The 27,072-nt window shown below is 59.8% G+C and overlaps 1 protein-coding gene and 1 non-coding gene across 5 annotated transcripts in view; both read left to right on the top strand.

Annotated features, from left to right (window-relative positions):
* Window positions 1–27,072, top strand: part of RAI1 (retinoic acid induced 1) — a 103,666-nt gene that overhangs the window by 58,364 nt on the left and 18,230 nt on the right. Inside the window, exons 3-4 of one of the 4 annotated variants that reach the window (XM_070773188.1) lie at window positions 25,363–25,525; window positions 26,752–26,807. The exons of 1 other annotated variant lie outside the window; for it this stretch is intronic. The gene's annotated coding sequence lies outside the window, so the exon portion shown is untranslated. Of the gene's footprint in view, window positions 1–21,315; window positions 21,761–25,362; window positions 25,526–26,751; window positions 26,808–27,072 lie in introns of those variants that run through there. 2 more of the 4 variants (XM_070773189.1, XM_070773191.1) reach the window with 2 other exon arrangements.
* On the top strand, window positions 24,525–24,597 carry TRNAE-CUC (transfer RNA glutamic acid (anticodon CUC)). The gene has a single exon. It is a non-coding gene; the product is annotated as a tRNA-Glu (tRNA).

The following is a 27,072-nucleotide window of genomic DNA, read 5'->3' as shown; positions in this document are numbered from 1 at the left end:
GGGAAGCAACCCAGAATCTGCCCTTTTCAAGCCTGTGTGGTTTTAGTGTTTGAGAAACAGAATGTCAAATATTTGTGTCTCCAGACTCTACTGAGACCTCTGTCTCACACTTCATCCCAGACCCTGGGCCCAGTCCAGGTCTTAACTACAGGGCCTCTGCACACTATAGGAATTGGAAAATACTCTTATTTTCCTTAGAAAAATGTGCTCGTGCATGCACAGATACACACGATTTGCATTTGATTTCAGGCAGTTCTCACACCTGGGCTGAGTGGTCTGAAAGGCTGGGGAGACCTGTTTGGGAAAAGGTCTCCATGCTGGCACTCCCCTGAACCTAGGGCCAAAGTGTGCAGTTGTATAGGTTGTATACTGCACAAGAGTGCCCAGCAGAAATCCAGCCTGCATTCCACTGGACAAGCTGTGCAGCCTGGCACCTAGAGTGTCTTCTCTTATCTTGTGCATACGTAACATATGGCCTGCCCCCAACTCCTATCCTTGCCCTCCTGCATCTCGTGATAACTCAGGTTAGGAGCAACAACCAAGTGACAGAAATTATGCCCATTATCACTGATTAGCTGGCTTTTGTAAATTCCATCGTTAAAGGCATGACAAATGACCTGGCAGCCCTCACATGCTGACGCTTGGTTCCTGGTGCTCCTAGAGTCCTGAGCTTGTGTTGTGTAGTGGCTGGGGCTGCCCACAGGTCTCGCTTGGGGTAGGAAGATGGTTAATGAAGTTGACCTCTCAGAGAGTGGGGGAGAAGATGAGTCAATATTTCTTTAGTTGACATGAGTGATTCATTGGGTCCATTTTATGGGTCAGGAAAACTGAAGCTCAGGGAGCTAATCATTTGAAGTGGAGAAGGCCCACCTCTCTGGGGAGACTTAATGAACAGAAGCTTTGCAGTAGGACAGGGAGGAGGTCAAGGACGGGGAGAGGAAGTAGACAAAGCCACACCCCACAGCACCTCACATCATGCAGCTGACCAGTCTAAGTGACGCCACCTCCTGGAGGCCTGGGCTGGCTAGAGGCCTCTGGGCTCACACAGCCTGGGCTTTTCCATCACAGTGCTGTCACCCTGGTTTGGTGACCTGTTTATGCAGCATGTCCCCACAGCCTGGCAGCACCCAGTTCTGGGCTGTCAGCCCTAGACACGGGGCAGGGCACACCGTGTGCATGATTGTGAATGATGAGTGGCCAGTTAAATGGGCTCTCGGCTCCTCACAGCTTTGCTCCTAGCCCACCACAGGCCCTAGCCTGAAATGGGGTCGGGGAGGCTGGGAAGCCTGGGTGTTGGCAGCTGGTGCAGAGAGGAGGGTTGCAGGCTTGGAGTGGACCAGGGGAGTCAGCACTCGAGCCCACTCAAGAGTGAGCTGGAATTTCCTGTTTGCCAAGGCCAAGCCTGCAGGCCACCTTTGCTGCCCTGCCCTCCAGCTCAGCCTGGCTGGAGGGCGGCTGGCAGAGCCCAGCAGTGAAGCTCCGGAGAACAGAGGCTGCTAGACGCTGAAGCAGAGGTCCCTATGCAGGGATCTTTCTCCACTGAAGATCCTCGGGCCCTGAGAGGAGCGATGCCCTTCCCACCCACAGGCTGGACAGAGTCCCCTCAAGGGACACCTGCCTCTGGGGAGCGAGCATCCTGGAAACACTGGGAATCCATGACCCTTTAAAGCCCCCTCCCCAGGAAGCACTCTGAGTCCCCGTCATCCAGGGTTCCCCCACAGCAGAGGTGTTTCTCTGAACCAGAAGAGGGGGTATCTCCCAGGCCCCTGGACCTTCTTCTCGGTGTCTGGTCCCTGTACCCTCAGGTGTGACTGAGCCATTGCGGCCCCTGGAGCCCCGCAGACCTGCTCCCCACACTACCGTGTAGATAATACTTAGTGTGTCTCCTGGGGCCCCAGGTGGGGACGAGGTCAGACTCCCATGTGTCCCCAGTGTGTCCCCAACAGGGCCTGCTCACAGAGGGCCCTTGGTGGGTATCTGGTGACTGGAGAGCTGAGTGAAGAAGGGGCTGCTGCTCCTGGGTCCTGCGGAGCTGACCTGGAAGAACACCCCACCTCACCGTGGCAGGACTTCCTCCCACTGGGCAGACCCCCCCTAGAGAGCTCCTTGTTGCTATAGGTGCCCTTCTTGATGCAAGTGCCCAGCAGGACAGGCAGGGGCTCTGCAGGATCCAGGGGAGCAGCCCTCCATCTAGGGTTCTGGGGGTATTCAAGCCCTGCAGCTGGGTCTCTGTGTCCTGGCTCTGGGGTGCCCAGCTCCAGCCTGGCAGAGACCTGGTTGGTAGTGACCCAGGTGGGCGGCAGGCCGGGTGGGGGTCCTCCCAAGGCCACGGTCTTCTTGCCTGCTCATGGGGTGATGTGCCCACCTGGTGAAGATGGTCTTCTGGTGGTGACTTTTGTGTCATTGCTTTTAGCAGGGTGCTCGCAGCCCCAAGGGGTGTTGGTGGCAGGGCGGTGCTGGGGGTCCTCCACATTTCACCTGATTCCCGAACCAGGAAATGGGGGCCAGAGAGGGCGGGGCTCTCCCATGTTCTTGGAGCAAGGGTCTGCCAGGACTTTGAGCCTGAGGAGGGAGGCGGGAGGACCCCCCATTTGAAAGTGGGAGATGACGTGACTTTTGGGGACAGCTGTCGAAGTGAGGGGTCACAGTCTGGGTGTGGGGGTGCCTGGCCCAGGGACCCATTTCTTTGGCCCAAAGACTGGGGTCTTGGGAATCCAGGGAGGACAGGGCCTGTCTGAAGACCTCCTGGCTTGGCCAGAGAGGCTGTGGAGGGTTGGAGGAAGCCAGGCAGGGAGGTGGGGGAGGCACCCTCCTGAAGACCAGCACCAAATCGCCTCAGTTGGGGGCAGCTTGGCCCAGGGGAGGCCTCTCCTGCTCCTCCTCCAGCCCCTCGGGTGGGGTGGTGGGCCCGGCCAGCAGCCCTGCTTCCTGCCCGCAAGGCCCACTCCCCTCGGAAGACTTTCCGCCACTGGCAGGAGAAGGGAAGTTGGGGCTTGGATTTGCCTCTGTGGAGCCAGTAACCGACAGCCCCCGCCACGGGCACCATCAGCACAGTTTCCGGAGCCTACTCGAGACACACCTGCTCACGCTAAAAGGAGAAGCAGAAATCCATCAAAACAACCCAAGGCGCGGGAGGGGCCCAGACCTCGGTTCCCCTCTTGAAGTCGGGGCTGCAGGCATCTGCAGGCCCCTGGCGTCCCCACCGCTGGGCCTTGGTCTCCCTGTCTGGCCAGGTGACAGGGATATGCTCCCAGCTTGCGCCTCTGGGCCTCCTCCCTTGCCCCCACCCTCATCCCTCCCTTTCCAGAGACATTATAAATCAAACGGCTTAGAACGTAAGGCATCAAAAATTCTGAAACCTTCATCTATTATTAACGCTGACAGTAAATCCCCCCTCCGAGCGTTTTACATAGCAACTGTTACCAAGACTCGCTGGTGGGGCTGCGGCTCCAGCCCGCCGCATCCCACGGCTCTGGGCGGGATAGCGGCCGAGCCTGGACCGGCCAGGCCGCCGCCTGGGCACCCTCCTGCCCTCCCCAGGAGTCGGGGGGGTGCCATTCTGGCAGGGGAAACAGTTTCCTTCCTGCTGAAAACAGGAGGAGGGGTCCAAGCTGCTCCTGGTGAGCCTGCTGGAGGCTCCCAGCCAAGCGAAGCTCCTGCCCAGGTGGAGGGGAGGGGCCCGGGGCCCCTAGGAGGCGGTGCCCATGTTCAGGGCTGGGGTCTGGGGCCTTTGCTCCCTGCTACCCTGGTGGAGGAGCAGGAGACACAGGAGACACAGGACGGGAAAAGGCTTCGTAAACTGTTAAGGGCTGTGCAGACGTTGTTTACCGACCCACCCACCTGTCAGCTAGACATTCCCGAGTGCCTGTTTGTCTGCAGGCGGTATCTGGGCACCAGGGATTTAAAACAAAGACAAAAGGCCTGGGCCCTGTCGCGTCCAGTTTGGAAGGAGACAGATGTGCCAGCCTCTAATTGCATTGAGTGGAATGATCAATGTGTGTACAAGATGGACTCAGGAGGGGCGGGGACAGGAGGCCTCTTCCCAGGGTTTTGATCAGAAGGATGAGCAAGGGCCAGTCTGTCTGCTCTGGACAGAGGAACTGGCATGTGCAAAGGCCCAGAGGCATGAGGCAGCCCGGGTGGCAGGTGTGCTCTAGGTCGAGGCGTTTTGGTAGAGGAGGGGACCTGCAGGAGGGAACAGGTGTCAGAAGGTGCAAGACTGTGGATACAGAGTTGAGGGAGGTGATTCGAGGACACTGAGGGGCCGTGGAAGGTTTTAAACTGGGGAGGAACAGAGTTGGATTTGGTTTACGAGGAGCCACAGATGTTGTCTCTTGTAGCAGTGTTTCAGGGCTCCAGGCTAGGGGATGGCATCGCCTGTAAGTGCTGGAGAAGAGAGACCGCCTGCATGGGTGGGAGGCAGGGGAGGCAGCCACTCTCTGCGAGCTGTCACTATGCACTTGCTGTGTGCCCAGCCCCACATCACACCCGTGGTCCCTGCCCTGGGGACTTTGCCATACAGTGGGGGCCTGACCAGCACAGACCCCACAGGGAATAGCATGGACAGGTTAAGAGGCTTCTGCTCCTGGGGCTGCCAAGGGCCCGGGAGCGGGTCTGGAGAAGCGAGCGGGTCACAGGGCCCACGTGCGAGGAGTGGTGTCCCTGGTTGTCTGCCACTGGAAAGCGGGACACAAACCAGGACAGACCTGGGCCTGGCCGAGTGGGGGCGTCAGTGGGCAGACTGTCCCCCGCCGGTGACTAATAATATATGTCCATTGTGGGAAACTCAGCAAATAAGCAGCAACCCTGAGAAGATGAGGCCCCCCACTAGGATCTCACCACCCATGGATGCCCTGGCTGCATCATGGTTTCCGGTTACTCTGGAACCAGACACGGTCACATGTTTTTTAAAAGCAAGCAGCATCCTTCCCTCCTGCACCCCTGGGTGACCAGCTGTTCCTGCTGAGCATGCTAGGAACAGCTCCTGTCTCCCCATGTGTCTGGGGGTTTGTCAAGGGTGCAGCTCCCCAGAGGGGCCCGACTGGACTAGGATGTCCAGCGCTTCTCTGGGGGCCAGAGGCCAGGGCTGTCCTGCTGCAGCATCAAGTGGCCAGAACAGAGGCTGATGCCCAGTAGGTGCTCACTCTTCTAGCTGTGGGGAGTGAGCCCTCTGTCCCCAAAAGTGAGTGAGCAGAGGTTGGGTGGAGCCCACAGGGATGCCATGAACTGGATCTGGCAGTAACTGGAGCTTTAGGGTGAGATCTGTGCTTTAAGGGTGTGCAGTGGCCAAGGTAGAGGAAGCAGGGTGTTCAGAGAGGGCTTCCTGGAGGAGGTGAGCCGTGGGATATTACAGAAGGGCAGACTTGCATAAGGGCCTCTTCTGTGTGGACAGGGCTGGGGACCCAGTCAGGGTTCTGGCCGCATGGGGCTGCCAGGCTTGGGAGAGACAGACAAGTGCCTGGAATGTGTGGTATGGGTTTAATGCTATGATGGTGGAGAGATGGACCACAGGGGCCCAGTGATTCAGGGCAGGCTCAGCATCTGAGCCAAAGGCACCCAAACTGTAACCAGAAGTTTGACTCAGTCCCATGTCCCTTGGTCCAGGGGCTCCCAGATGCTGACAGTTGATGGCAGCTCAGTTGGTGCCTTGGCCCCAGGTTCGCTGCTTTGCAGAGTAGCCCCCAAATGCAGGGCCCACACCCAGAGTCCTACTCCAGAGTGGTCCCCCAGCCCTCAGCTGGCAGCCACCCATGGACCTTATCGGAGCAGAGGTGGAAACTGCCTGGGAATGTCCCCCAGCCTGGCTGAGCCTGGGTCACCTCAGCTGTCCCTGGTGACACAGCCCACTGGACCCACCCTGCATGGCCCAGGCCACCTGAGCCAGGCTGGGAAAGGCTCCTGAGGGGCCCCTACCTCCCAGTCAAAGGATTTGGAGATGGACGGAGGGAGGAGCCATCTGGCAACAAGGTGGGGCCATAGGGAGCAGCATGGGGCAGTTTGGGAGGAACGCCTGGCAGACAGCCCCTCTCTGCAGCCTTCCAGAGCCTCCTGGAATGGCCAGCTTCAGGGCTCACAGCTCCTCATGACTGAAGAGCATGTGTATGGAAGTCAAACAGACCTGGGTTCACGTCCCAGCTCCTCTGCTTCCTGGCTGTGTGACCTTGGGCTAGTTCTTTCTCTCTGTGCTCAGCATCCTCACCTCTACTTTGAGGATAATAACAGCACTGGTGTTGACTCGAGGCTGGAAGAGGTGATCCATGTGTGAATGACTGGCGTACAGCGAGCGGATGAAAGTGGCTGCTGTCACCCTGGTGCCCAGGGAACCCATAACAGAGTCCTCACTGGTCTTAGAGGCTCGTGTTCATCCTCCAGCTCCGGCCTCCGGAATCACAAGGCCCTGGTCCACTCACCAGCTCACATCACTCTCTTTCTCTGAGCACCTACTATGTGCCGGGTGCTGGGGCACTCTGGGAGGCAAACGGTTGTCAATCCTGGTGGGTAGACTGCTGGCACAGTGGACAACGGGTCCAGGGAGGGAAGTCACACAGAGTGGAGAGGAGGTGACCCTGAGCATTTGTTAAGATGATTGAGTCCAGTGAGTGCAAAGTGGGGGTCGGGGATGAGAGAGCTGGTGGGTGCAGGTCGTGCCCTGTGGTTTAGTGCTGCTGGTGAGGCTTGAGAGTTGGGAAGGTGGGCAGGGGGCACCCCTGAAATCAGGCTGGAGAGGCGAGCCAGGAGGGGTCTGAGCATGGGGCAGGGCTGGGAATAAGGGAGTGGGCTTGGGAGGAGGGCAAGCAGGTGCAAGGGGAGGGAGGGAGTGCTGTCGGCAGGTGGGAGCCTGTGGGCTGTGAGGGTGGCCTGGAAGCTGGAAGCAGCTGCAACCTGACCTTTCAGCATGACAGGTGGGACCCTATGCTCATGGCTCACCATCCATGGGGACTTAACATTCACGGGGGACTCACCATCCACGAGACTCATCATCCATGGAGGGCTCAAATCCATGGGACTCACCATCCATGGGGGTTCACATCCACGGGACTCACCATCCATGGGGGCTCACCACCCACAGGACTCACCATCCATGGGGGGCTCACATCCACAGGGGACTCACCATCCACAAGACTCATCATCCATGGGGGGGCTCACATCCACAGGGGACTCACCATCCACGAGACTCATCATCCATGGAGGGGCTCACATCCACAGGGGACTCACCATCCACGGGGGCTCACCACCCACAGGACTCACCATCCATGGGGGGCTCACATCCACAGGACTCACCATCCACAGGGCACTCACCATCCATGGGGGACTCACCATCCATGGGGAACTCACCATCCACAGGGACTCACCATCCACGAGACTCACCATCCTCAGGACTCAACATCCACGGGGGACTCACCATCCATAGGGCCGACAGACAGAAGGGAGTCAACAAGTACAGGAGGGAGGTGATTGCAGAGAGTGGTGAGGGCCATGGGGACAGGGGCTCCTATAGCTATCGGGCAATCACAGAGGGCCTCCAGGAGGAGGTGGCTTTGGGCAATGAGAAGATTCAGGGGACTGGTGATCCAGATAGAGGGAACAGTGTGCGCAAAGGCCCAGAGATGCCTGCCGCCCCCTCACCCCGCCACCCCCTCACCCCGCCACCCACTGCCAGCCTGTGCGGGGAGGGCAGGGTGGGAGATGAGATGACAAAGGAGAGCAGTGCCCCCAGGCGGGCAGTGCAGGCCCAGCTCAGGGACTCAGTCTGAACGCGGGGCGGGGGGAGGCGGGGCGGGGGATCTGCCTGCTGGCGGTGAGGGGCCCGCCCACCAGGCAGGAGAGCAAGCCCCCAGCTGTTGCTTCCCTGTGTGACCCTGAGCACGTCACCCACCCTCTCTGAGCTCCTGAGTTCTGTGCGGTGCTCAGAGGCAAAGAGAACCCCCCTGCTGTGGCTGCTGCCATCACCTTTGTGCCCACTGACCCTGCTCTGGGTGGCGGACTTGGAGGGGCAAGTGGGACGACTTAATGGAACTGAGAGCCCCCTGGACAGGAGGCCCATGGGGCCTGTTCTTTCGGCAGTGTTTTCGCTCCTTGACGCGCTCAGAGTCCTGCCCACGCTGCCCCGCCTTGGTGCTCCTGTCACCACGACTGGAGACTCAGCTGAGGCCCAGGGTGGACCCCAGTGGTGGCCGTTCTGAAACCCTGCTGCTCCGGGCGGGTCCCCAGCCAGTACTGGGTGTTTGCAGCTGAGCTGAAGTCATTTCTCTCATGGCCTCAAACAGAGTCTTTGGAAAAGATGTTCTTTCCCTAGAACTGTAACCTGCATTACCCAGAATAGGCTACTTGGTGGTGCCGTCTCCCCTGAGTGCCCCCAGATCCTTCCTGCACACTGACTTTCCCAATAAGAGGCCCTTGAGGTCATGACCACCCTTAGACACCAGAGGAGGGAGAGTGGGTTTAAGAGCACGCCCTCTGGCTCTGCAGGTCTGGGACGGGTCCCAGAGCTCAGCTGGGGCATCCACAGCCTCCCAGGCCACCCCTGGCTTTGTGGTCAAGACCAAGCCTGTGTGCCTTTACCCCCTGCTGCTCCTGGGGGAGACGATGGGTGGCTGACCGCATGCCTCCCCACGACGGAGCCCCTGAGAGGAGCAGGAGAGGGTGATGTGGGCTGGGCCGTGGTGTCCAGAGGGAGCAGCTGGCGCCGCCTGAGTGCTGGGGCCGCAGGTGGCAGTCCTCTCAGGCAGGGCAGGCCAGGGACATGGGTGCCGGGGGGAGGCACGAAGGCCTAGGACAGGAAGGACCTGGCTGCGTCTGAACTGCTGCGATCACAGTGTGCCTGAAGGAGAGGCCCCGTGGGGTTCACGGCCAGCGCAGTTCCGTTTCTCGGAGCTCATCAGGGACCAGACCACAGAGGGCCTGGGAAGCCTGGTGTATGAGTGAGGGCCAGAGGGCTCCCGCATAGTAAGCATCCCCGAAGGTCAGCCCCTGGAGACAGGGCTCCACTCCCTGGAGCTGTGTGTTGCAACTGGATGGCAGAGGGATGGCTCTCGGTGGTCACTAAGGGGCCCACAACCACAGAAGCCTCGTGAGGGCTGCACGGCCCAGAGGGAAGGAGACACTTGGGCTCACGGAGCTTCTTATAGTGACATGTCATTTTCAGTCCAATTCCACTGACTAAGGCGGGCCTGTGGCCACCCTGCCTCCTTGGTTGGGGGGGGTGGGACATTCAGGCTACCATTGACCGAGGAGAGCAGGGAGTATTTGGAGGTGAGCTGACCTTGACCCCCGGGCTGAGGAGGGTCCCATACTTCATTCCGAGTAAAGCGAGGCACCTCTGGAGGCCTTGAGTAGAGGCTGAGGTCTCATTGGTTTTATTTTTTAACTATTTATTGATCCCATGCAGAGAAGGGCACGTATCCTGAGTGGCCGGCTAATGAATTGCTACAGACTGGACACACTAGTGTCTGACCAGCATGCACATCAGGAGGGGGCATCACTATCCTCGTGTCCCCCCAGGCCTGGCCTACCTGGGATCCCAGTGTCAGCTTGTGAACTTCGTCCATGTGGTCTCGAGGGTCCAGTTGTCTGACACGCCTGGGCTGCATGCAGCCAGCGTGGTTATTTCCTCCTGCGTAGTGTTCAGGCATGCTGTGTGGCACCCCAGGAAAGTCCGGGCAGCTTACAGCCTACGACTAAGCCTGCCAGGAACGTCCGGGAGCATTGGGAACGCAGGGTCTGGGGGCGGTGTGTGGCACTCGTGTTGCTGTGTTTCTGGAGGTAGGATTGCTGTGATCTCGGGGTTAAGAAGGTGCCCCCTGGACTCAGGAGAGGAGACCAAGGGAGTGACCCAGAACAGGAGAGGAAGGGCTGGAGGGTGGGTTGGACCCTCGGGCCGCTTGGCCTCAGAATCGAGCGATGTCCCCAGTGCAGTCTCATCTCCCGTGGGTTTGGACGGTGAAGGTCACACGTGGTCAGTGAGGTCACATGTGGTCAGTGCCCCCAGAGTCCCAAGAAGCAAGGCCTGGATGTGGGCTGCACGTTCAGCCCCACCACCACCTACGGTGATGCATAGGCCTTCCAGTGACTGCGCGCTCGGGGGTGGCAGGGAGGTCATGTGTCTTAGAGCCCGGAACTCTCCTGCACCAATGCACATGTGGGGAGCACCCGAGCCCACCTGACACTTGGGGAGACTGTGGCTGGCCAGGAGGTCGGGGTCCCATGCACTCCCCGACGCTGGGTGCATGGGACAAAGGTCTGGGGTCATGGTTCACAGGGTCACCTCTCCAGATGGTATTTCTTAAAGGGGCCAAGAGAGGGTGATTCTTTGCCCAGCTTGAAGCTGAGAGCACAGATGGTTAGGCCCCAGCCTGTCTGGGACCCTCACCTGGAGCCACCCCAGCCATAACAACAGACACTGCAGCGGGGGCCAAGTAGTGAGCCGGGGGTGGTGGTAGGGAGCGGGGTCTGGCTCCCAGGCCGGGTCTGCAGCGCGGGTAGGTGACTCGCTTGGTGGGGCCACTGTGTTCTGCCAGTCCCCAACCAGCCCCCCGTCCAGCTGTCTGAGGCCAGAGCAAGGCTTCGCTGAGATCCTTGGACCTCTGGGTCCGAGCCCTTCAGGGTCGGCTGGTGTCAGTTTTTGTTTTAAGAAACACAGTGTGCCTGTTCCTTTGACTGGCCGCCCCTGGGCCCATGTCTGGGTGACCTCAGCACAGGGTGCTCCCTGAAACCCGCACTCTCAGGGAAGCATGCCAGGCGCCGGCGGGGCATCTGGGGAGGCTGGGGCCATGGCCAGTTGTGAGAAGAAGTGTCTTTGTCGCAGATGCACGTGGGGCTCTCTATGAAACCGTCTCAGTGCCGCACAGGAAGAAGAAAAATGGGGCTTTGATGTGGGCTGCCTCTCGCCGGCCGCCGCGATGTCACTCAGGCGCGTCTGTGGCAGCTTTTATTAAGGAGCTGTCAGCTCTTCTCAGCCTGAGACCCAGGGGCTCCCAGGGCAGGAGGCGGCCCAGAGCTGTCTGCAGGAGGCCTGGCATCCACATGGGTGGGAGGGACCCCGGTCCAGCCCCGGCTCCCAGGGGCAGGCAGGGCCCAAGTGGATCCCTGGGCACCACTCTGGGCCAGGTGGGGTGGTGGGGGTGACCTGCTTTGGTGTGGTCCTGATCCTGCTGTGCAGCCACCGCTTGGCAGGGAACTGGGCGCGGCCCCTGCTCTGGGCTGAGGAGGGGGCTTCAGAGGCCTGGAGGCAGCGTCCAGCACCAGATGATGAGGCCAGAAAGGGTGCCTAGGGGCTGGAGGGGAGCCTGGTCTTGTGGGTATCGGGGCGGCTAGGATCCACTGGGCTATGAGCAGGAGGGCAGGGTAGTGCATGTTTGAGGGGGCCTCAGGAATGTGGGGGATCCCTCAGGGAAAGGTTGGGACTAGCAAGATCTGGAGTAGGGATCCAGCAGGACAGTAGTCCAGTGGATACCAGCCCTGCTTCCTGACCGGCCAAGGGGATGCCAAGACCTGCCGTGAGCACCCTCCTCAGGGCCTACGGCTTCCTGAGCACTCAGGCGTCCCCAGAGAACCAGGCGGGGTCATCCCAGGGGCAGCCCAGGCCCCCCAAGCTTTCATGAGCCCTCTAAACCCTCAGTGACGAAGGGAAGGAGACCCAGACACCAGGGGCCCTAAAGCTTTGGGCCTTAGGAAGCAAGTAAACCCCACTCTGTATCCACAGTATCTCCATTAACAGGACTCTGTTCCACAAATCTCTGTTCCTCGTTCATTCCAAAAACTGTGAGCTGTTGATCATTTCAAAAATCTCAGCTCGCTGGAGAAAATACAGAAAATAACCAAGAGTGAGTGTAGAGAGAAGAACAGACGTCACTGCCCGGGCCTCTGGTGCGGCATCTGTGTGTGTCCCCCCCTAGCTTTCACGTCCTGCCTGATTCCTTATGCACCAGTCCATGAGTGTCTGCCTGGGTCTTTGGAAACAGGGCTGCTGAGGCTGGGATCTGGGGTTGTGCATGCTGTGTGACCTTGCAGGAGTTGGACACCCTCTTGGAGCCTTCGCTTCCACATCTCTGCATGTAGGGAGGGTTACGGTGGTTTCTTGGGCTCCACTCAGAGCTGACATGGGGGGTCTTAGTGGTTCATCAGCACAGGTTCAGTTGGGAGCCTCCTCCTCAGAGCAGAGTTCATTGTGCCTTTGGAGAGGGGTCCTGGGCAGATCACACCTCCCTGAACCCCCGTGAGCCATGGAGTCTGGTGGTCTGTTGACTTAACATGTTCATTGCTCTCAACACAAAGCAAGTGTGCAGTCGATAGGAGCCATCCTTACAGGCGTGACCAGCGGGTCAGACCCTGGTCTTCTTGCTGCGGGAGAGGCGGCTGGCCAGCTCACCTCCTCGGGCTGGCTTTGTGGCTCTGGCTTTGTGGGCTTGCGTTCAGAACACCCTGCACTTGCTCTTGTGTGGCTCTGTTGCTTTTTGAGCTGGAACCAGATTTTTCATCTTGCGCTGGGTCCCTCAAATTACGAAGCTTGCCCTGCTCTTAACAACAGGATTGTAGGGAGTAGAGCATAGGATGGCCTGGGCCAGCACCCCGCGCTGTGCTCCAGGGCTGTGTGTGAGGGAGAGGTGGGCCGGGGGCTGCCCGCATGGCCGTGGAACCTGCCAAGGGCAGGAAGTCTTGGTGGGAGGTGGGTGGGGTGGGGGGACCTGCCAAGCTGTGGCCAGACACCCCAGGGGATGCAGAACAAGGTCAGAATCAACTGAAACCAAGCCGAGTACCTGTGAAGAGGAGGATAGGGTGCAACACCGGCACCCACGCCCTGGGGATGCGACTCCCCTGCCTCGGGATGCAGGCTCAAACGTCCCATAGCACCCACATGGGGAGGGGCGGCGCCTCAGCTGCCCACAGGTGCAGGGAAGGGGCAGGTTGGGCAGGAGGCCTCTGGTTGCAAAGGCAATTCAGCTGAAAGGAAAGTGGAGGGCCGAGGAGGAGTGGCTCTAACTCAGGAGGCAGACAGGGCATCAGGCAGGGGGCTGGGGGGCCACCTCTTCCTCTCCGTCACTCCTGGAGGGCAAGAGAAGGGGGTCTGGAAGGCTCTGCTTTCTGGCATCCCGAGTTGGCCTCTTTCAGGAGACCTGGCCTTGTGTGGGCCCCGGGGCACTGCCCCCACAGCGGTGGGGGAAGCTGGCTCTTGAGTGGCAGCTGCCTGCCCTGGGCACTCAGGGAGCCAGGCGTCCATGCGGGGCAACCAGGGACTCCATGACCCACAGGGGCCACATGAGGGCATTGTGGGCACCCAGAGTGCAAGGGAAAGGTGCTTCCTGCTGAGGAAGTCCTTCCGCCCTGGGTTTGGCCTGTGGAAGTGGGGGCCTGGCGAGGGGCAGCCTCCCCTGGTCTCAGTGCAGGAGGCAGGGCAGTGGGAGCAGCATGCTGAGGACAGGGACTAAGTAATGGGGAGCCAGTGAAGGCTGTAGAGCAAGGGAGTGCCTGGGGCCAAGCTTGTGAGAGGCCACGTGGTGGGGAGGCTGGGATCTGGGAACCCAGTCTGACCCGTGGCCAGACCTGGGCTGTGGTCGTGGGGACAGGAGGGGGGCCCTGAGGACGCTGAGGGGCCTCCTCAGAGATGGACCATGGGGAGATGGGGGCAGAGGACGAGGTGTGTACAGAGGTGGCCTTAGGGTGACATGGGTGCGCTGAATCTGGGGATCTGGAGCTGCAGAGGGGGGTCAAGGCAGGGGGCTTTGCCCTCAGGAGTGGCCGAGGCTGGGGTAAGAGCAGAGACCACCCAGGAAAGGAAGCCAGAGTCTGAGGGAGAGTGGGTCTCATCAGGCTCCCCGGCACCCTGGTGTCCTGTGTCCCTGGGGACGAGCGGGACGAGCCCTGTGATGAGAAGCCACGGGACTGGGATGGGGATGTCCAGAGTGAGCACTCGGCCCCCTGTCCACCTGCTGGGGGAGGGCAGCCCTTCTCCCACAGGGCGGTGGGGCGGCCAGGCCTCAAGGACAAAGGCAGGCGGGGGCAGGGGAAGGAGCTTGTGGCTGGGAGCTTAATGGCCCCGAAAAAAAAACATAAAACTGGAGAATTATGGGGAGACATAAACAGAGCTGTCAGGCATTAGCTGCAGGGCGACGGCTCAGCCCGGGAAGAGATGCCGGCGGCTGAGCTGGGTTCTTGCGTATGCACGGAAAGACAGAAGTTATCAAAGGAGGGAGATTAGGGAGATGCTGCCTGCACGCTCAGCTCCCTAGCCCAGCTTTTCTCACGCTCTGGCTAAGGCCCCGGCCACACGCTGACCCTGGGGGCTGGGCCGGGGCGGGGGTTGGGGGGGGCCGGCAGGGGCGCGGGGGCTGGGGGTGGGGGGCGGGACTCAGGCCCAAGGACAGAGGCGGGCGCCGGCCCCACAATTTATGGTGCTCGCACACCCTGCCATCTTCATTCTCACTATCGCTGCTGATGTCATTAGCCAGGCACTAATGGGCTTAAATTTCACCTTAAACCGTCCCCGTGTCCCCGTGGATGACAAGCATTCTGCTCTCCCCAGCTCTGCAGAGCTGCTGGGCGGGCTCAGCAGGCATGTATAGCCCTCCTCCTCACCTGCCCTCCGGGTCCCCAGCAAGAGGTCCCCAGGGACCCTGGGCACACTTATGGGTCAGGGTGATGCTGGGAGCCCCAAGCGCAGGGATAGGGCCCAGGAAAGGGGGCTTCTCGATGAGCTCTGGAGGCCCCGGGATGACCCACACAGCGAGGTGCAGCTGGGGTCCAGCACCCTCCCCGTGCCCCTCCATTTCTGGGCCCAGGTGTCATGACAGGGGTGGTTGCAGGGGGTCCCTGGCACCCTGGAAATTGCCCACCATGTTCTTCTTTTTCTTCTTTGACTGCACCTGGTCTTAGCTGTGGCATGTGGGATCTTCCTGGATGAGGGATACAACCCGTGTCCCCTGCACTGGCAGGTGAATCCCTAACCACTGGACCACCAAGGAAGTCCCTGCCTGCCATGCTCTTTAAAGCCTTGAGGAAGTCTTATTTCGCTCAGGCTAATGAGCAATGGCATTGCTTGGGGTTGCAATTCCACCCACTGCCTGTCTGTCCACCCACCCATCCATCCATCCATTCATTCACTCAGTCATTTGGCAAACACAAGGCCCATGACCCCTGGCTTGCTCACGTCCATCAAAGGCCTAATTAGCTTTCCTTTTGCACCTGTGAGAGGGAACACACGGTGATCTTTAAATACAGGGTGTTTGGAGGACAAAACCTTCCTCACGCTGGCTTTGCAGGTGGAGGGAACTGCTGGGAGCTCTGGGGCTGTGGGGGTGCCGCGTGGACCTGTGGGCCTGTCCAGTTCACTAGGATCAAGTTTGCCTGAGGAGCCAGCTGGGGCTTATCCACCATCAAAGCCGGCTTGCAGGGGCGTCTGCTGGAGCCAGCCCTTTCCCATGGGAATCTCAGGCCCTTCCACGTCTCCAGGGGCCTGTCCTCGCTGTGCTGGAAGCTTCGTCCATCCATACTGATAGCAGTGCCAAGGAGGTCTTGACCGGAGGGAGACCACCACCCCCTCGGTGTCAGACAGTCCCTGCAGTGGGACAGGGACGGGGACGAGGCTGGTGCAGGCCTATAGGCATGAGGAAGGAGGCCAGAGGTGGGAGGTGGGGGGAGCAGTTCTGAGCCCCCACGCTGTGTGAACCCCTGCCCTTGCTGGGCCTCAGATGTGCAATCTGTCACACCAGGGTGTTGACCCTGCAGCCACTGGGGGTGAGCTGGTGGATGCGCTGAAGGCGGTGTCGCCTGGTGGGTTGGAAGCGTGGGCTCTGGGGTACCCCGAGGCTGTCCCTGCTTCTCCCCATCAGTGTTTGGAACCTGCTGCTGAGTCGGTGCTCCTGCCTGACACTTCTAGACCCTCACCACAGCCCCCAAGGCCTCCTGCCACGCGGACCCAGGGAGGCCTCCGGGAAGCCTCCTCTGAGCCTGAGTTCCTGCTCAGGTGTGATTAGGGCCCTTCTGCCCCGCCCGCCCTCCTGGACTGGCCAAAGCTGCCTCAGGAAGTGTGCAGCTTGGCTATCCTTGACCTGACCCACATCCTTGAACTATAATAAAATCAGGCCTCACAGCACTTTGCTATCATGGTGCTTCTGGTCCTCACAAGCTGTGCAACTCTGGACAAGTGCCCTAATCTCTCTGAGCCTCTGTTGCATCATTGGTAAGAGGAGTTAAAATATGTAGACTGCTTCTTAGAGCAGGGCTCTGCACACGTAAGCATCGTGTGAGAAGCAGCTACAAGGGTGACGATGACAAAGCACTTTTCTGTCCATGTTCTCATTGGCTCTTGCTCAACCCCGTGAGGTGGGCCCAGTCTCCTGGGTGAGGACATGGAGGCCCAGAGAGGTGGGGGCGGGGGCTCACCCGAGGTCACATGGCGAGTCAGTAGCAGCCCTTGGGTACTCGATGCTCTTTCCAAAGACACAGGAGGCTCTGGTCTGGAAAAGAGCAGCCCAGAGCCAGGAGGACAGAAGGGCCTTTCTGAGTCCTCTTTCCACGGGCCCGGGCCTGCAGAGGCCTCCAGCCAGCCAGCCAAGTCTCTTTTACCCAAAGTGCCAGCTTGAGAACTCAGACAGCCAGGTCTCACTCTGGCCACTGCCTGCCGAGACAGCATGGCCGCCCACCCAGGCAGGCACCAGCTGCTCCTGAGGCCAGAGCCCGGTTCCTGTCACCCTAGACAGCTCCCAGCTTCCTGACCCCCCTCCTCAGCCAGCACTAGGACTGGTCAAGGATTTTCCTGAACTTGCCCTCTATTATAAAAAATTATACAAATGTTTTCCTCTTAGAAATAACAACTTGCTTATTGGGCCCTGCTCTGCCAGGCACTGTCCCTAGACACGCTGCCCTCCAGGGACTGACCCCCGCGCCTGCTCACAACTGAGGTACTGAGGCCCAGGCCCAGGGCGCGCGGGCGGCCCAGCTGGGACTCAGCCCAGCATTCCCAGACGGTCAGCCGCACCCTCACAGCCCCTGGGAGCCAGAGACGCCTCTGCCCTTATCACGAGTGTTGCCTTTGTTTTGGCAGTTGGAGGGGAGCAGAGTGCTGGTAGAAATGGAGTGAGAAGTTCGGTGTCCCACAGACCGGGAGCCGTCCCTGTGAGCCCCAGGCCCCGTTCGTCAAGGGCCCTGGCCGTGGCAGCTGCCCCCAAGGCGGTGCACCCAGAAGCGAGGTCCTGGCCTCTGTAGGGGTTCAGGCCTCAGTTTTCTCATCTGTAAGATGACGCATGATCGCCGTGCTGCCTGTTGCAGGACTGAGTGAGGCTGCTCCTCTTGGCAGCTGGGCTTGTCCCTCCTGCTGATGGCCACGGCCTGCTGTAGCCTGGCAACTGGAAAACTGCCGGGCCAGATGGGAGCCCGGCACGGGGCGCACTCTCCAGCCATCTTCAGAGCCAGCCTGGAGGGTAGGTATTTATCCACAGTGTAAGCTTAAAATCCTAAGTGGGTATCACAGGCTCATGGTAAAAAATGAAAAATCGAGTACCCCTCCTCTTTTATACAGGTGGGGCCTCTCTGCACACTGTCTACACTGTGGTTTGCTCACCAACCTAGAGGCTGCACCCCATCCACACACGAAGCCCATATCCATGGTACAGACCTCCGCACATGTGTGTTCCTCAGCCCCTCACGGGGACACATATAGGATCTCCGGGCTTTGGTTTCTGCATACTGCAGTTCATGCGATGCAGACCACTATGGGCCTGGCTGGGCCAGGGCAGAGGCACAGCTGGTTCCTATTCACCAAAGAGCTCTCTCAGCGACTGCACCGGCTTACCCCCACCTCCGTAACTTGACCGGGGCCCGCTGCCGGCCGGGGAGAGACAGGCATCACATCCACACCAGCACTGGAGGGGCCAAAACGAGTGGTTTCCCCAGAGGAATCCTCCGTGGTCTGGCACGCCTAGGGGCCGAGCCAGCCTGAGAGAACCCAGGTCCGCCCCCGGCCCCTCCTCCAGGGTGTGGCCTCGGGCGTCAGGTCTCTGGGCTCAGCGCTGTCATCTGTGAAACAAGGGTGGTCATGGGACCCACCCGCGGGACTGGCATGAAGATGAAGTTTGTTGTGAAAGTGCTTACTAGGGCAGCGCCAGGCACGTGAGGTGGTGAGGATGGGTCTGGGTGAGCCCTGTACCCACCCCAGGTCTGCAGCTCTTGGGGTCAGTGCTGGGGTCTGGATCTGTTGCCCCTCGGAAGGGGTCAGGGAAGGGGAGAGGGTTTGGAACCATCAATGGAAAGGGGGGATGAGTTTAGCCCAGTTTGCCACTGTCCTGACAGGGCCACTGAGGCCCAGGAGGCCTAGACTTGAAGTGACCATGGGTTCAGCAGCATGAGCTGCCCTTCAGTGCCACCAGGAAGCAGGGCTGGGTGCAGAGTCTGGGGGGCGGGGGAGCAGAGCTGCAGGACCCCGGCTCTGAGACAGACGGCTCGGGAACACGGAGCCACAGGCTAACGCCAGGTCCTGGGCAGCCCTCCTTGGACAGGACAGGACTCAGAGCCCCTCGCTGAGCCCAGCCTCCTCCAGGGGCTGAGAGCTTGCTGCCCTCTGCAGCCCCCAGGCCAGCAGGCAGCCTCACCTGGGAGCTCGTTAAGAGTCACAGAAACCCAGACTCTGCCCTCCACCCAGCTCACACACAACAGCGGCAGTCCAGCCGGGAGGACAGCTCATCTGCCATGGGGGTCGGGACACGTCTGAGCACAGACCTTAACCCTGGGTCCCAGCCCCCGGCTCCGGCCCCTTCCTGAGGACCTGCTCTGTTTCACCCTTAGCTCCCTGGGAGGCAGAGGCAGTGCAGGGTCTGGCTCTCGCCCCATGGGCAGCGCTGGAAACCGCTGCTGCTTGTGCTTCCTCCACCAGGCACCAAGCACGGCATCTCTGCCAGTCTCACGGACCCGCGTCGGCGTGTCGGGGTACGAGCAGGCTTCAGTTGGGGAGCGTGAGGCTCAGAGAGGTGAAGTGAGCGGCCCAAGGTCACCCAGCATGGTGTGCAGAGCTGTGTGGCATCAGAGCCCAGGTCTTTACAGGATGGGGACCAAGTTGGGCCAGGTGACAACTCCCAGTATTCCAGAGCCACCAGCGAGCCCCCACAACTGGCTGATGTGACTCTGACATCTCTGGAGCCCCCGTCTCGATAGAAGACTGCCCTCTCCCTGTGGTCAGCGCAGAGCTGGCCAGCAAAGATTCTCCCGCAGCTTTCCAGAACAGGCTTCCAGGGGTCGGGCTGAGTTCACTGCGAACAACTGAGAGAGGCGCTTCCCAGACACCTAGTGACCGGAATCTGGGGTGGGCCAGGAGATCTGGTTTAGTTGGAGGGGAGGCCCGAGAGGGCCGGGCCTGGGGAGAAAGAAACATGCTTTCAGCTACAAGCACAGAGAATGGGCAGAAAGTATCCTGTCCGTCCTGGGAGAGAAACAGAGTGCTGTTCAGAACAGCTGGACGCTGGAGTCAGACAGCTGCCCTCCCCTCGGTTGCGCCCCCCAGCACCTCCACGTCTCACGGCTGCATGGAGGAGAGGAAAGTCAGCCAGGACAAAGCAGCAGCCGAAAACCAAAGGCAAATATTTTCCGTCCTGAGGAGAGCGGTCCCAGGCTGCCTCCAGGTTTGAGCTGGTGGTTTGCTTTCCCCAAAAGCCAGTGCTTCTGGTCACCAGGCGACGTGTTTAGGGGGGCTGCCCAGGATCCACCTGGTTTTGGGGAGAGCAAGGAATGGGGGGCAGAGGGGGCAGCAGAGCATCCATCCAAGCCTTGCCCGGAAATGGAAGCTCCCTTCCCAGCAGAGGGGCAGCAGGGGAGCCCGGAGCACAGGGTGGCCCCAGCTGTTCATCTGGCAGAGTCCCCCCAACCCAGAATCCAGCCTTGAGATGGAGACTCCCTCTCATATCAAAATAGGAGCTGCCTGTTTGGGCGACGCAAAACTGCCAGGCCCTATGTGAAGTTGTGGTTTGTCCTAACCAGCCACACACGTGTGAAGAGCTTGTGACATTCACATCTGGGCCGCACATGAGGTTCCTCCTGGGACCCTCAGTAAGACCCTCATCACCAGGGTGGCTGAGTCTGAAGGGGTTGGGAGGGGCTTGGGGGGAGGAGGAGATTGGGCGGGTAGTTGGTGCACAGTGTGATTTCTCTCCAGCTCTTCACCACACCAGGCCCCTGCCCTTTTTTTCTCCCAAGAAAAACAGTTTTCTGAAATTTCCAAAGGAGCGAACCAGGGCCTCCCTGTCATCCTTGGCCCTAGAAAGGGAGGACTCCTACAAGCTGGGGTGGGAGGAGCTAGGAGCCCTGTCCCCACCCCCTTCCCCAACTCCAGGGCTCAGTTTCCCCATCTGTGAAATGAGAGGTTACATCACCTTCCAGATGGCAGCTTGAGGGTCAACGGTATGATCTGCCAAGGCCCTAGGAGGGGACGGACACGCTGTCCTGCTGTTACACCTGCTTCCGTGGTCTGAGGGTTACTGAGAATTTTCAAGACCTGGGGGAGGCCCCAGGCTCTGTATCCAGGCTGGTTGAGGAGAGAAGCCCGGTGACAACCCCCCTTTGCCCTGCCAGGCTGTGTGTGTGCCCAGGAGATCCCTGCTCTGTCCTCAAACCTCCTCCTGTCCAGGCCAGGCTGGGCCTCCCAGATGGCCAAGGGTGTCAGCAGACCAGCTGTTCTCACATCTGTATTCCACCCCAGCTCCAACCGGCCAGGCTTCTTACCTCTGCAGTAATTTTGGCCAGAGGCTGCTACCCTGGGGTGGGAGCTGCGCCTGTTTGCTCCCCACCGCCCCGCCCACCCCATTCAGCTAGTCCTGGGAGAGAAATTTGGCCCCAGTTCCCAAATATGCCCTGTTCTTTGCTGCTACTGGGCCAGCACTCCGGGCGGGAAGGCCCTTTTCCCTCTTCCCAGCAGGCCAGACCTCCAGTCTACCCCCCACCCCTGGAGGCTCTGCAGCCGGTTTCTCTCGGCACCCCCCGCCCCCCCCCCCCACCCCGCTTCAGAAGGGAGGTGGTCAGGGGGTCGATGCCTGAGCAGTCTGGAAAATGTCAAGTGACTGATCCAGCCGAGGCCCCCAGGGGGTTCTGGGTCCAGCCCTATCCTTAGCTGCCCCCTCTCTGGGGCGAAGGACAGGCTGGGGTTTGGGTGGGTGGCCTTTTGGCGAGCAGGGTAATGGGAGTGGACGTGGACTTCCTGCGCCCCAGGCCTCTGAAGGAGGGGGCGGGGGTCTGGGCTGCTGGGGCTGCTGGGCCTGCTGGGGAAGGGGCCGGGAGGAGGGGGCAGGCTGGGGGAGGAGCGCCCCCCCCCGCGCCCCAGGCCGGGCCTGGCGGTCCGCCTTGAAGTCGCCGGTGTGCAAGGCCGCTGCTGTGTAAATGGTGTGTGTGTTTGGAGCGGCTTAGGGAGGAGGCTGGAGATGGGGGAGGCAGCGCCCCACTTGGCGCCGCAGCTGCCGGAGGGTCCGCGTGTTAGAAGCTCCAGCTTCGTGGATGATTGAAGAAGGGTGGGCGTTGAGGAGAGAAGGACGAAATCCAGAGGGGGTCTCGGCGCCCTGACTTGGCCGCCCCGCGTCTGCAGAGGGAGAGCTGAGCGAGCGCGGAGGGAGGCGAGGGGACGAGCGCGCCGGGATCCCCGCCCCCAGCCCAGCCGGTTCCAATATTTCGCAGAAAGGCACGCGGCTCCTAATCGGTCCTTTCCAGGCTGAGATTTAGCCGCGCGATGCCCGTGCAGGGGCGGGGGCCGCGGGCCGGGGGAGGCGCTCGGAGTCCGGAGGCGCTGAGCGAGGTGAGGAGCCTGCGTCCTCGGCTGCTTGGGGGGGGGCGGGGGGAGGCGGACGGGCGCGCAAACCCGAGAGGCTGGGAAGGAAAGGGGGGCAGGTTAAAAATAACCCTCTCCGGCTGGGAAGCTCGCGCGCGCTCTCGCCTCGTTCGGTGCCAGAGGACTCCAGGGGAGGTGGCGTTGGGGAGGGCAGAGCGGGATTCCCCCTCCTCGGCGGGCGGGGTGCCCGCCTGCGTGCCGCGGCTGCACGTGTGCGGGGCCGTGCGCCCGGGCCCCCGCGCCCGGCCGGGGCGCCCCCTCCCCGGGACCGGGCGCAGCTGGCGGCGGAGGGAAGCTTCGCTCCATTATTCATTATTTACGAGCGTTAATAGGTTTGAGGCGCGGGCGAGGGCACGGTGGGGACCAAGGCACTCGGGCCCGGGATGCGGAGGGAGGGCCGTGCCGCCTCGAGGAGGGGGTCTTCGCGTAGGCCCCGGTGTTGGGGGCGCTCCTTTGCCTGGCTCCTCTCCGCCCGCATCGAGGCGGCGCGGAGCGCCGAGAGGGGAGTGCGGGCCTTTGATTGCGGCCGTCGGCCTCTGTCCTTAGCGTCCTCGCCCTTCCCGGGGCGCTGGGAGGGGGTACAGGCTGTACGCCCCGCCCTGCGCGCCCCTCGCGGCCGCCGCCGCCGCCGCGTTCCCGACGCAGCCCGGGCCTCATTTATCATCATCTTTGGTCAAGTGGAGTGTGCAAGGAACAGCTGCTTCACTCGGCTGACTTCCGAGGGCGGCTACAGCGGGAATCAGGGAGATGAATGATGGGGGCCGCAGGGGCGCAGCCCCCGGGGTCCCAGCGCAGGCCGGAGGGAGGCGCGCGGTGTCTCCGCCACCTCCGCCTCGTGGCGAGAAAAGCGCCCCTTCCTCGCTCCCGGCGCCTGCGATCGCGGGACTGCGGCCGGGGGCGCCCCAGGAGGGGCCGGCGCGCGGCTGGCGGAGCCCGAGGTCGCCGCGACCTTGCTGGGGTCAGCGGGTTGGGCGGCGGAGACGGCGGCGCGGCGTCTTTGGTGGCGCTTTCCGGATTGGCGCAGAGGCCGGGAAATCGGGCGGGGGCGGGCGGGGGAACACACATAGAAGGTGAAATTTTACCTGCCCCTGAGGGAGTCCTGCGGATTTTCTCCGGCAGCGGCAGGAGCTCTGTCTTTGTCTTACACGCCTGAAACATCTGTTGCGGGGGGGCCGGCGAGGCCGCAAGCGCCCCCGCACGCCCCCCATCCCGCCCCATCCCCCGCTCGGCCGGCGCCCGCGCCGCGTTAACCCTGCCGACGCTGGGGCGCTAGCCCGCCGCCCCCAGGGGTGCGTGGGAGCCGGGGGCGGGGGCGGAAGGGTTAACGGCCTAGTCGCAGACCCTAATTGTCAGACCCGGGCCCCGCTTCGTTTCAATTACCCTAAGTAGAGACTGAATGCGCAATTAACGAAGTCAGCTTGCCAACTGGAAAGCCGGGCCGCGTTCACGTTGAGAATACTCCACCAGCTGACTCGGACTAAGCAATTTCCTTCTCTCGCTCCCTTTCTCTTTCTCTCTCTCCACCCCCTCCCTCTTTTTCTCTCTCCTTAATAATAAAATTATACCAAGCAGTTTGCGGTGTGGCAGACGGCCAGAAAAGCGTTTCTTTAAACGCCGCCGTCTCACAATTAGGCAGCAAGAGGATTTGACACGCCGCGGCGGCCTGACAGGCGGCTTCCTCCCTTGGGGCTGGGGGAGGGAGGGGCACCACTTCCCGGCTTCCCCAGGTGGAACCGCGCCGGGAGGGGCTGTCAGGATGCAGTGGAACGGGGGTGTCAGGCAAGGAAGGGAGGGGAGGTTCCTGCCCAGGCCGGGGAAAGGAGGGGGCGTTCTCGGACTCCTGGGATGCTGGATGTCCAAAAGAAGGGTCTGGACCCCCACTTCTGGCCTCTAGCTCCAAGTTGGTTTTCTGGTGGCTGGGCATTCTGGAGCACAGATCTGTAGAGGTCTCTCAGCCCTGCGGGACCTCTTGGACAAGTCACAGCCCCTGTCTGGGCTTCCACTAACCCTCTGCAAAATGAGGAGGTGGCTTGACCTGGAAGGCTTCTGGTGGCTCACTGCTCACAGCAGCTGGCGGTGTGGTGGAGGGGGACGCTGGCACCCTGGTCAGAAACAAGCCAGGAGACCCCTCTCCAGCTTTATAGACCAGTGGGCCCCACAGAGTGGGGAGAGTGGCCCTTCCCTGGGAGCAGTGAGCAGGCAGCAGTTACAAATGGCGGATGACTGTGCAGGACTGCTAGGGGGCAGGGGAGGTGGTATCAGGTGGACAGTGGGCATCTGACTCCCCATCTGGGAGGGGTGGTAACTGGGACCACCCACCTGGTCAGTCCTGCCTCCCATCAGTGGGCCCCCTCCTTCCAGTTGGCCCTGACCGCCTCCTTTCCCCACCCCCAGAGCCCCTTGTGGGTGTCACACCCCCACAGTCAGCTGCCTGTCTGATTGCCTCAGGAGGGCAGAAGTCACTGCTTTTTCCTCTGGATCCTCAGCACCCAGCTCTGCCCCTGCGCAGCGTAAGAGACGGGCTTGGTGAGCGAGTGGGTGCGGGCACTGAGGGCTGTGACCCAGGGGCTGTGGAGGGCAGAGCTGAAGTTCTGTTGTCCCTTCCTGGTTGGCTGCTGCACACACGTCCTGGCCTCCAGGCCTGTCATCCTCTGTTAGGGCTGTGATGAGGGTTAGGTAACGTACTCTTGCCCCTCTGTCCAGGCAGCATTTAATAGGCATCTACTGGGACTTCCTGGTGGTCCAGTGGCTAAGACTCTGCACTCTCCATGCAGAGGGCCCTGGTTCAATCCCTGGTCAGGGAGCTGGATCCTGCATGCCGCAACTAAAGATGCCGCCTGTTGCAACGAAGACCTGGCACAGTCAAATAAATAAAATATTTTTTGAAAAAGGCACGTACTTGGAGCAGTTTCTAGGCTTAGAGCCTAGGACGCAACAGATGAAGCCCTTGCCCTCCTCAGGCTACTTTCCAGCAAGGCAGACACAGGTGAAGTGGCTCATTAGACCATTAATTATGTAATTACCACTGTGATGATGCCACCAGGGAGCCCGGCAGGGACCCAGCAATGTTGTGGGGCCGGGGGAGACAGCAGGGCCTCCCTAATCGGCGCTGGGGTGGAGCTCCAAGGAGGGTTATAAGCACCTCTGTGGCCTTGGGCCTCCTACCACCAGCCTTTGCAGCCCTCAGAGCTCTGGTTCCATGGGGCCCCCCGCAGCTCAGTACTGCTCTCCACCCGGCCCCCAGTGCTCCACTCCACAGCTTAAGTGAATAGTGCTGGTCTCAGGGCTTCTCCCAGAGTCCAGGGAGTGTTCTGGGCACTCCTGTTCCCACCTCTTCACATCAGGCACCCCCCAGGTGCCTGGCATTGCTCAGGCCAAGTGCTACCTTTGTCTGACACCAGGGAGCTTGTGAGCAGATACAGCCTGAAGCCCGGTTCTCTTGGATCTCTGGGGTGTTGAACTTTTTTGCTTGGTTGATAACATTTTATTAAATTTTATAGAAGTCTAGTTGATTTATAATGTGTTGATTTCTGTTTTACAGCAAAGTGATTCAGTTATATATTTTTCAGATTCTTTTTCGTCCTGGTTTATCACAAGACATTGAATGCAGTTCCCTGTGTTCTACAGGAGGACCTTTGTTTATCCATCCTATATGTGATAGTTTGCATCAGCTGATCCCGAACTGCCCATCCATTCCACCCTTACCTTTTGGCAACTACAAGCCTGTTCTCTGTGAGTCTGTTTCTGTTCCGTAGCTATGTTCGTTTTTGTCATATTTTAGATTCCACATATAAGTAATACGTTGTATTTATCTTTCTGACTTTCTACACTTAGAATGATGATCTCGAGATCCACCCATGTTGCTGCAGATGGCATGATATCATTCTTTTTATGACTGAGCAGTATTCCATTGTGTATATGCGCCACACCATCTTTATCCATTCATCTGCCAATGGACGTCTAGGTTGCTTCCATGTCTTGACTGTTGTGAATATGCTGCTATGATCATAGATAGGGGTGCATGTATCTTTTTAAATTAGAGTTTCCATCTTTTCCAGATATACGCCCAGGAGTGGGATTGTTGGATCGTATGGTAATTCTGTTTTTAGTTTCTTGAGCAGTCTCCATACTATTCTCCACAGTGGCTACACCAATTTACATTCCCACCGACAGTGTAGGAGGGTTCCCTTTTCTCCACACCCTCTACAGCATTTGTTATTTGTAGACTTCTTAAATGATGGCTATTCTGACGCGTGTGAGGTGGTATTATACCTCATTGTCATTTTGATTTGCATTTTTCTAATAATTAGCAATAATGAGCCTCTTTCCATGCGCCTGTCAGCCATCTGTAGGTCTTCTTCAGAGAAATGTCTATTTAACTCTTCTGCCCAGATAACGTTTTTTAAAATGAGCGATTCGTCTTTCTGTGAAACACTCAGAGGCTCTGGCACCTTGGGTCCTGCATCCCACAGGCAGCAGGCAGCTGGAGCAGCCTCCCTCCCTTCTCACCTGCGCCCTTCACAGGTGCGCTTTCTGCCACCCCCCAAGGAGATCTTTGTCAAATGAGTGAGGAGGTGCAGCCACAAGCCCCTCATCCCCACCCAAGTGTGCTCTGTACCTGTACTCAGCCTTGTTCTGGATATTTTCATACTGTGACACTTTATGTATGTATGTATTTTTAAACAATTAGACATTGGATTTTATTAACTGGCAGCATCTGAGATCTTAGTTCCCCTACCAGGTATCAACCCTGTGCTCCCTGCAGTAGAATGGTGGAGTCTTAACTACTGGACCAGCAGGAAAGTCCCATGTGACATTTTAAACAATATACATTCAACAGTTATTGTTCAGTCGTGTCCGACTCTCTGTAGCCCTGTGGGCTGTAGTCCACCAGGCTCCTCTGCCCATGGGATTCTCCAGGCAAGGATACTGGAGTGGGTTGTCATTTCCTTTTGCAGGGGATCTTCCCGACCAGGGATGGAACCCACATCTCTCGTGTCTCCTTCATTAGCAGGTGGGTTCTTCAGCACTAATGTCATCCATGAAGCCCTTACTCGGGATATGGGTGCGAACAAAACAGGCAAAATCCCTGCTTTCGTGGAACTCCTTTCTAAAGAGGACAGGAAAAAAGTGAAGCCAGCCAGCCCTGTGGCTAGTTACCTTAGAGAAGTAGGGGTGGTGTAGGGGAGATGGAGCGTGGGTTTCAAACACAGTGGTGAGGGTCAGCCACCTGAGAAGGTCACATGAGCAAAGGCTTGCAGCCCAGGAGCCAGAGGAGC

This window comes from Bos indicus, chromosome 19 (assembly GCF_029378745.1).
Source record: "Bos indicus isolate NIAB-ARS_2022 breed Sahiwal x Tharparkar chromosome 19, NIAB-ARS_B.indTharparkar_mat_pri_1.0, whole genome shotgun sequence".
In the NCBI taxonomy this organism is placed as follows: Eukaryota; Metazoa; Chordata; class Mammalia; order Artiodactyla; family Bovidae; genus Bos; species Bos indicus.
The sequence above is the reverse complement of the archived record's forward strand: the minus strand, read 5'-3'. Positions and strand labels throughout refer to the sequence as shown.